This window comes from Felis catus, chromosome E2 (assembly GCF_018350175.1).
Source record: "Felis catus isolate Fca126 chromosome E2, F.catus_Fca126_mat1.0, whole genome shotgun sequence".
NCBI lineage: Eukaryota > Metazoa > Chordata > Mammalia > Carnivora > Felidae > Felis > Felis catus.
Genome location: NC_058382.1, coordinates 16936883 through 16947437, shown reverse-complemented (window position 1 = coordinate 16947437; position 10555 = coordinate 16936883). Strand labels below are relative to the sequence as shown.

At 39.8% G+C, this 10555-nt stretch overlaps 1 protein-coding gene across 1 annotated transcript in view; it reads left to right on the top strand.

The window, feature by feature from the left end:
* The first annotated feature begins 2139 nt into the window (after positions 1-2139).
* LOC111556204 overlaps positions 2140-10555 on the top strand; it is a 67139-nt gene continuing 58723 nt past the window's right edge. The window contains exon 1 of the mRNA XM_045047010.1: positions 2140-3249. The gene's annotated coding sequence lies outside the window, so the exon portion shown is untranslated. The remainder of the gene's footprint in view (positions 3250-10555) is intronic.

Here is a 10555-nt window from a genome sequence, read left to right as displayed (position 1 = left end):
TTTTCTATTCCACCAAGTTACAATGCATAAGTACCTCTTCAAAGCTATCATTTTAACAAAGGAGGCACTCCACAAAGAATTAAATACAGAGGATAGAAAGAAAATGTGCAGAAGTGTTCTAAGAGAATAAAAACAAAAAACAGTGAATTTGAAGGCTTGCTTTAGGGTTTCCTAAGCCAAGTTGTTGTTTTTTTAAAATATATGTTTCAACCAAAATCTATTGATAATTTAGTTATAAAGAAGACAGAGACTGTACCCATCACACACACCTCATTATGTTCCTGAATGTGGCTCTTTCAGTCTTGATTGGGTACCTGCACCTCTTGGAGGGACACAGGAATTTTGATCACAAACCTCATCTATAAGATAAGAAATGTGGTTTGTTTCTCTTAGTATTAAAATATATGGGAAGCAGAGTGGTAACAATATTTATGATTGAACACAAAGTATGGCCAGTTGTCAGCCCTCTCCAGTGAATCTCCAAAGAAGGATGATTTAAATAGCTCTAAATGGACAGTATGCTATGTTAGCTCAGAAATCAATTGCTGAAATCCACCACCATCAACCTAAAATCCCCAGTCCCAAGCTAAAGAATTTTCTATCTTCCTCAGTGACATCATACCACCCAAGCCTGATTACATATATACAGAACTTTACTCTGCACTCATATTCCTGAGTAGATTGAGATTACGTGTTTGTTTATGAATCACTTGGCCAGGAATGGTACTTAGGCTGAGAAATCAGTTTTATCAGAGGAAAAATAGCTGGTCCTTATAAGAGCAGAGGTATCAAATTATTTTTTATTCATATTGGTATACCTCCATCAGAGGAGAAACACAGGTAAGAAAGCAGCTGGTTTCCTAGGGGCACCTGGGTGGCTCAGTCAGTTAAGCATCTTATTTCGGCTCAGGTCATGATCTCACAGTTCGTGGGTTTGAGGCCCTGCGTTGGGCTCTGTGCTGACAGCTCAGAACCTGGAGTCTGCTTTGGATTTTGTGTCTCCCTCTCTCTCTGCCTGTACCTCACTTGTGCTCTCTCTCTCTCTCTGTGTCTCAAAAAAAAAATAAATAAATGTTAAAGAAAAAAAAAAGCAGCTGGTTTCCTGAACAGAAAAATAGGAAAATTCTTTCATAAGGTAAGTTGGATTTATCTTCTAGGCTCACAAGAAAACACAAATTTTCTATTTATGTGTTGAAGCACATAAAACAAGGTATGTATTGGTTGGTTGAAGAAAATGTCATCTGATACTTGCAGGAAACCCCATATTTCCTTTAGGAGAAATGGTTTGCTAATTCAGTGTTTGCAATAACTTTATAGAACTACTGTGAATAATGGGAATTGACTGTATTTTAAGCTCTGCAAGCCATTCAGTCTGCATAACTAGTCAATCCTGCCCTTGTAGCTTAAATGCAGCCATAGACAATGAATAACATGAACATGGCTATGTTCCAGTAAAACTATTTATAGACACTGAAGTTTGAAACGCATGATTTTTTAGACGTCACAAAATATTCTTCTTTTTCCGATTTTTTAAAACCATTTTAAAAAGATATTATTCTTTACTCACTAGCCATATACGTGGCAGGCCAGATTTGTAATTTGTCAACCCCTGCTTTAGAATAACTACAATCTAAAATTTTATTTACTAGTTATATTTTTAGTAATAATAATATTGGCATCACAATTTTAAACTATTTTATGGCCATTCTAGACTACTGCAACTATATAAATATGTTAATATTACTAGGAACCAGGATTTCTAGAGAGAGATTATTAGAGGAAAAAAACAAATATAAAAGGTAATAAAACCTTGTAACATTACATTTGAATTAGTAATGTCAGCACGAATGAATGCTTGAGTCTTAAGTTTCTTGCCTTCCTTTAACAAAGAGAAGAGTGTCTGATCTAGAACCCAAGATATTTGACTCCCTAATCCTGGGTTGTCTGCTCTAGCCATAGTGCTTCTCTTTTAGGTAAAGATGTTTTTTTCTTTTAACATTTATTTTTGAGAGAGATCAAGCATGAGCAGGGGAGGGGCAGAGAGAGAGAGAGAGAGGAAGAGACAGAATCCCAAGCAGGCTCAGCACTGTCAGCACAGAGCCCAATGTGGGGCTCCATCTCACAAACCGAGAGATCATGACCTGCGTCAAGAGTCAGATGCTTAACTGAGCCACTCAGGGGCCCCAAGATGTTTTTTCTTAGTCTGGGCCTTCTTAAATCCTCCCAACAAAGTCCCCTTAACATTAAGAGGAACAGCCTATTCTGGAAATCTGGGGAAGGAGCAAATAAACTATTCCAGGACAGGATTTTCCTTTGAAATCTTATGTTTAAATCTATGTTTATTTACATTCTCCATAATAAACCTGTGATTAAATGTAAATACACAATTTTCCAGAAAAATCAGTTTTTGTCACCAAATGCTTCAGTAAAGATGATGCTTCTTGAAAATGCAACATTCCTTTCTCATTTCAAAATTGAGGCGAGTGAGGCTTTTGGTCTCATCCAATCATTCCACATCGTCACAGTCCCGCAGGAACACACCAGAAGCGCGCGCGCGCGCGCGCGCGCACACACACACACACACACACACACACACACACGCCACAATCAGGCACACACTGAGGGACTCCCATCCAAGGTCTGCAGGGAAGGCCTGGGGAAAACGTATCTATCAGAACCGTGCCACCTAAATGTTCAGAGTCAATTACAGACACGTTCACAGACCCATTACCTCGCAGGCCAACACAACATTCTTAGTCCTGTACAGTCTGCCACACAATCCAGTCAAGATCTCCCTCACAAACCACATTCCGGTCCTCGAAGTAGCACTTCACAAACACAAACCAGCCACACCCAATGAGAAAGTCGTACCCAGAACCACCCCAAAGATAGACACACAGTGCCATCGAGTAGGCGGTAGGGAGAGTCACATTTATGCATATCCCCCCTTTAATACGCCGGTTGTTGGTGCCCGCCGCGCTCCAGGACCTGCCGGGACTTTCTTGGGACAAAGAGCCGGGAACGCCGCCCGCTCAGGAGCCCGCCTAGATCTCCGCCTCACGCGGCGAGCGGGCGGGGTGGAAGCTCCGCTCCCCTAGGCTGGCGGCGCCGGCGCACTCAGTGCCTACAGAGCGAGCTCCCAGCAGCCTCCGCGCGCGGCCCGTTAAGCCCCGGGGGCTGTGTACTTGCAGGTTCCGTCCCATCCTCGCTTACACTGAGCATCACCGTGAGGCAGGTGCGACACCCAAGGTGAGCAGTCCCGGTTCAGAGGGTCGGAAAGACGTTGCCGCCTGGCCTGGAGATTAGGAGACAGAAGGGAGGCGCTGCAGTACCGCAGAGTGTGGCGAGCCTCTCACCTCAGGCCCGAGTGTGCGTGAGAACGGCAGTGGTGTGCGTGGTTGTGTGTCTGGGTGACCGTGGGCGTGACGGGGCCCGAGTGTGGCATCAGGACTGTGTGTGGCTGTGAGGTCGGAACTAGTGGGTGATGGCATTTGTGTGGCTGAATTGGACGCAGATCCTCTTGTGTGACCGAAGGTTGCGTGACCGTGGACTATGTGACTCCGACCCTGGCGTCGCAGCTGATCTTCTGCCCTCTAGCCGCACGCGCCCAGCGGCAGAGAAAAAGCTCCCAGACAGACAGCTGAGCGCCAGCGAAAAGGCTCATACCCGATCTTGGGATAAGAATGTTAGAAAAGAACGTGCCTCGCAGGCAGGTTCCTGGGGGTACCCCCACCCACTACATCTTCGGATGCGCGCGCGGACACACACACACACACACACACACACACACACACACACACACACACACACAGCTCTGAGGGGTCCAGCTGCAGGTTTCAGAACCACCGAGTTTCTTCCGGGAAACTGCCCAGAAGTCCGATTCCCGCCGCCCGCCTCCCACAACCGTGACCCTGGCCTTTTTCTAATACTAGGAAGGGTCAACAATATTCTCCCTCTTTACTCGGTTTATGTGTGGGTGGTGGGTGGGGACAGATGGGGTCGTGGTGTGCCCTAATTTAGCTGGGCTGGGCTCCAAGAAAGGCCTGTTGTCCTAAGATTCCCTTCTTCCTCAATCTTGTCAAACCCTAAGGAAAGGGCTCTGAGGAGGAGGAGGAGAAGGAATGCTCTTGTCCATTTTAAAAAGTTAAGGTCAAGGTGAGTGGGTATTTCCTCATATAATATGAAATGCATTTTTATTTTTTAGGGCATGGGAACATTTGCTTCCTTTTTAAATTTCCTGTCGATTGAGTTAATACTTAGGCTACCTACCTAGTGCCTATATGCACTTGTCCATTTGACAGATACTTCCCATTACTTCTATGAGCTTTCTTTTTAAGTGTAAAGCTCTTAGAACAGCTCCTGACACTTGATAAGTATTTAATAAACATTAGCTATTTGTTAATGTGATTTTGGGCAATTCCCCACCCACCTCCAATAGATCAGGAAAAATGAAAATACCAAGCTAACTGTGATGGGGATTTCCTAGTTTAAAAAAAAAAAAATGAGATGCTCAAATGGTCTAGAACAGAAATTCTTTTTTTTTTTTTTAACGTTTATTTATTTTTGAGATAGAGACAGAGCATGAACGGAGGAGGGGCAGAGAGAGAGGGAGACACAGAATCTGAAACAGGCTCCAGGCTCTGAGCTGTCAGCACAGAGCCCGACGCGGGGCTCGAACTCACGGACTGCGAGATCATGACCTGAGCCAAAGTCGGACCCTTAACCGACTGAGCCACCCAGGTGCCCCTAGAACAGAAATTCTTAACCAGAGGTAATTTAAATCCATTTGGAGCTTTCAGGGAACCAGAAACTCCTTGAAGTTGTATTTAAGTTGTTGTAGATATTTGTTAATATGTCATTTCTATGGGGAGGAAGTCCATAATTTAATGAGATTTTCAAACATGATGCTAAAAAGATTTAGATCTACTGGCCTAGAGTCAAAGACTAATATCTGAGAATGTACTTTGAGATAACAAATAAAATTAGTGTCTAACAATAGAAAATTCTTAAGTCACACTCCATCCCTGTGATGCAATTTTATGTCATTAAACATGTGAATCATGAGAAGGAAAAAATTGAAAAAAAATTTTAAAGTCTATTTATTTATTTTTGAAAGAGAGAGATAATGGAGAGAGAGAATCCCAAGCAGTGGAGCCTGACACGGTGCTTCCGAACCATGAGATCATGACCTGAGCTGAAGTCAAGAGTTGGATGCTCAACTTACTGAGCCACCCAGGTGCCCTGTAAATGATAAATTTTAAGCAATAGTCATAGTTTTGAACAAGATGACTCAGGAAAATTTTAATTACAGATGAATCCCTTTTAGTAAACTAGGGGCTTGTAGAAATTTTGCAAGGATTATATCTAATGTGAAACTATAATTAGTTACACAGTGGAGAAAGGCAGAGAGAAAGCCTCTATCGTGTACCAAATACTTCTGCTTTGGTGTATTTTTACTGAATTTAAGAATGCTGCTTACTGTGGGGTGCCTGGGTGGCTCAGTTGGTTAAGCTTCTGACTTCTGCTCAGGTCATGATCTTGAGGTTTGTGAGTTTGAGCCCCGTGTCCGGCTCTGTGCTGACAGCTTGGAGCTTGCAGCCTGCTTCGAATTCTGTGTCTCCCTCTCTCTCTGTCCCTCCCCTGCTCATACTCTGTCTCTCTCTGTCTCTCAAAAATAAATAAATGTTAAAAAAAATAAAAAAGAATGCTGCTTACCTTGATTGTGTTCAGTCACAGAATAAGGTGAAGGCAGCACCTTGTTTTGGTGAAGAACAGTAAAAAAACTGATGAGTGTTATTTATTTCTGCCATACTGATTTTTTTTTTTTTTGAGGAACTCACTCATTTCACAGTCCTATAGACTCCTTTCTCTTAACAACTAAAAGGTAGTTCCTCTCCTCAACTCTTTTTTATTTTGTTTGAAAATAGTTTTTGTTTCTGATGATAGAATTAATGCAGGTTTATTATAAACAAGAAAAATATGCAGACCTAAGGAAATTATAAAGAAGAACATTTAATTTGTTCATAGTCCCATCATACAGAGTTAATGAATATTAGTACTTTGATGTTTGTTTTTCCAAATCTTTTTTCTGTGCGCTTGTGTACATATGTTTATTTCGTAAAATAGAATTACAAAAATTGATTATTTAAGGAGATACTCTCCAACATTTTGAAAAGAAATCCAGCGCAGTCATAAGATTTATTATATTGCTGTTTGTACAGAGTAAAGGAGAGTACAGTGGTTTCCCTCTAATCTGAAATTTTTTTCAAGACTTTATACCTTTTAGGATTATGGAAACATTTATCAGGGCAACAAATATCAAGTAAGATATCTTTTCAGAATTGAGGTGGTGTTTTTTTTTTTTTTTTTTTTTTGTGGTTCAAGGTTGCTCCTAAGTAGAGATTTGTAATAACAGTGGAACGTGGTAGTAATGATAAATAATTCAGGCATGTTATACAGAAGAACTTGATCAAATGTTTTTAATGTGTTAATGTGTTCAGTATGATACCTTATCAAATTTCTTGAGTTTTATGATGCCAAGTGGTGTTTCTTTGGAACTGCTAGGAATAGAGAGCAAAAGGGACTTTGTTCTACTTCTTGATTTTTATGAATCTTTTTTGCTAATATTATTTATTAAGAAGAATTACATTCTCAAACAGTTCTAAAATTTACTAATGTTGTAAGAAAGAGGAGTCCAGAAAATCTCACTATAAGAGAAAGGAGAAAGGGCATCCTAGTATTAAAATTATTAAAGGGACGCTTGGGTGGTTCAGTTGGTTAAGCATCCAACTCTCAATTTCGGCTCAGGTCATGATCTCATGGTTCATGGGTTCAAGCCCTGCATCAGGCTCTGCGCTCACAGTGTGGAGCCTGCTTGGGATTCTCTGTCTCCCTCTCTCTCTGCCCCTCCCTTGTTCATGCTCACTCTCAAAAATAAAATTAAATTAAAAGTAAAATTATTAAAGATAATTTACCAAATAATTAAAATGCTTTTACTAAAGATACTTTTTTAAACACATGGAATAACGGGCATGTAATTTTTTCATTTTATTTATTGCTTGTAATAAGGTATTTTAAGTGCTTTATATGTATTATATTATTTAACCTTCACAATAACCTTATAAGATATATACTGTTACTATTCTCCAGTTTATCTAAGAGGAAGCAGTGGCACTGAAAACTAACATGACTGAAGTCTCCCAGTTGATAACATCAAACCTCAGATTCATATTCTGGATCCTGACAACAAAGCCTGTGTTCTTCATATGTGAGAGTCAGTCACCTCCCACCATTGTGGATATTCTTTTTGGTCTGCCTATTGCACTTGGAAGTTTATCATGGATATCTTTCTTCATGAATTAATATGAACCAGTACCATTATTATTAATAATTACCATAATATGCCATCATATTGTAGAACCTAATTTATTTAGCTGGTTGCCTTACTGTTAGGTTTTCTGACTTTTGGTTAGAAAGTATTCCTTGATGAACTTCCTTGTATATATCTCCTTGTATACTTCTATAAAAATTTTCCAGGGATAAATTCCTAGAAATGGAATTTCTAGGTTGAATTATTAGACATTTTATAAAGTACTCACAATATGCCTGATCCTATGCTAGTACTCTGAGGGTGAAAGAGTGACTAAAATGACAAGTTGATTTTTTTTTAATATGAAATTTATTGTCAAATTGGTTTCCATACAACACCCAGTGCTCATCCCAACAGGTGTCCACCTCAGTACCCATCACCCACCCTCCCCTCCCTCCCATCCCCCATCAACCTTCAGTTTGTTCTCAGTTTTTAATTGTCTCTTATGTTTTGGCTCCCTCCCTCTCTAACCTTTTTTTTTTTTTCCCCTTCCCCTCCCTCATGGTCTTCTGTTAAGTTTCTCAGGATCCACATAACAGGGTTGATTCTTAAATTATTATCTATCAACATAGATAAAACTGTATAGGAATTAGACTAAGTGTGATAAAGGTCACTGAAGAAGTTAGCTTGGGAATTCCTGGGAAGAAGATACATTATCTGATTATAGCAAGCTTTATCAGGTTGTAACCAAAAAATGCCAAATCCAGAGGATTTCTGTATAGGTAAATGGACTGTATGTAAGAGGTGTTATGCCTTATGGTTTTTATTCTCATGATGTTGATGCAAAGTGAGACCAACAGGGCAAAAGATTCAGCACCTCTTTGGAGGGCATCATGGCTAAAATGACTGGTTCAGAAGCAAGATCAATGCATTAGTACAGAAGTTAAGAAAGGCAGCAGCAGAGAAACAAGGCATTAGATGGGGGGGTGTTTAACCATTTTTTTCTAGGCAAAACTTCAACATACATGAACAAACTTACAAATCATAGAGTTGGGTCAGCTATTGGGAGCTAGAAGAAAAATATATAGTAGCTTTTTTCCTCCAAGTTCAAGAGGTGACTGCTTCAGAAGTGAGTCTTTTTCACCTATTTGAAGAAAAGCTTCCCATTTACAAAATTTCAAAAATATCTTTCCAGAGTATATATTGCCATATAAAATTATGAAGTAAATATAAGCAAAAAGAAGAAAACTAAGATCAAAATGGGGAAATTAGCAATCTTTGCAGATCTTTTTTTTTTTTTTTTTAATTTTAGAGAGAGAGTGTGTGAACACAAGCAGGGGAGAGGGAGGCAAAGGGAAAAAAAGAGAATCTTAAGCAGGCTCCATGCTCAGCACGGAGTCCAACAGGATTGATCTCACGACCCTTGGATCATGACCTGACCTGAAATCAAGAGTCAGATGCTTAATTATACTTTACTAATGTATTCATAATGTCCATTTTATTTTATTTTATTGAAGAATATTTTATCTTGAATATTTTGTATGTCCTTATATATTTTTAAAAGCTTAGATTTTGTGATTATCATGCACATGCACAAATATATATATCTTTTTTGCCCTGCTATAACAGGATCACAGTACTCACAACTGTTGTCACCTGCATTCTTCACTCAGCAAATAGTAAACATATTTCCATCTTTCCAATTAAAAGTCTGTATTATCATTTTTTAAGTGACAAGCTTTTTCATTCTGTGGATGCTTTATAATTTATTTAATCTACTTTCTACTGAAGGATTTTTAGATTCTTTCCAGCTTTTTTCCATTATAAATAATGTCTGTCACTACATTCTTACATCTTGTACATATATACAATTATTTTCTTTAATCCCCAGAGTAGAATTTCTGAGTCAGAAGATTTGCATGGTTTAAATGCTGCTTGGACATAATTTTTTTTTAATGAATGTTTATTTTTAAGAGAGATAGAGCATGAGTTGGGGAGGGACAGAGAGAGAGGGAGACACAGAATCTGAAGCAGGCTCCAGGCTCTGAGCTGCCAGCACAGAGCCAGACGCGGGACTCGAACTCACAAACCACAAGATCATGACCTGAGCTGAAGTCAGATGCTTAACCTACTGAGCCACCCAGGTGCTCCCTGCTTGGACATAATTTTAAATTTACACAATCTGCAGGTTAGAGTATTCATTTCCTTACAAACTTGCTAATATGGGCATAAGTACTCCCAAAGTGAGATTTAATGTCTTTTGGTGGTTTCACATGTTATTTCTATTTTTTTAGGTTTATTTATTTATTTTGAGAGAGAAGGAAAGAGAGAGAAAAAGCATGAGTGGGGGAGAGGCAGAGAGAGAGGGAAAGAGAAGGAATCTCAAGCAGGCTCGGCACTGTCAGCGCAGAGCCCAACTTGGGGCTGGAACTCACAAACCGTGAGATCATGGCCTGAACCAAACAAAATCAAGAGCTGGATGCTTAACCCACTGAGCCACCCAGGAGCCCCGTTATTTCTATTTTTTAATGAGTCCTGCATGCTCATGTTTCTCCCATTGGAACAAGAAATTCTGGGTTTCAGAGACCAGAACTAGAGTTGATTAAGAGCTGACTTTGGTTAGAAAAATGAGGAATCCAAATTCAGCTTTGCTACTTAACTGAATTTCTGCAAGTGGTTTTACTTTTATTGTAAATATTCTGGTCCATCGCATAGATAATTATTATACTACATAGCAATCCTAAGGATCCACTTAATGTATATAAAATGCCTGTCCTATGGAAGTCTTTGAAATAGTTATGTGTTGTCTACCTGTTGAGCGCATGTATCCACACCTTTTCAGCCTAGGTTGTAAGAAAGAGAATGGTAAATAAAGACATGTAGGAAAGCAGTGTGGTTGATTCTGATTGAAAAAAGTGATGAGCCCAGAAGATTCTGGAAGTTATTGTACAGGCTGGCAGGCTGGTAGGGTTGCCAGTGCAGCAGTTTAACAGTGGTTAATGACTGCCAGGGTTGGGACTTAGGAATTTCTCTCTTTGTATCTGATGAATCCAAGCAAGCCTGCAAAGCTTTGAAAGATATTCTTGTTTAGATGATGTGGCCCTTTATCAGCCCTGGAATTTTCGAGGAGGGATTAGATTTTCCAGATGCCCTCAAATTTCCCTCAGTGTGTGTGTGTGTGTGTGTGTGAGAGAGAGAGAGAGAGAGAGAGAGAGAGAGAGAGAAGTTCAAGGGAGGGGAAAAGGA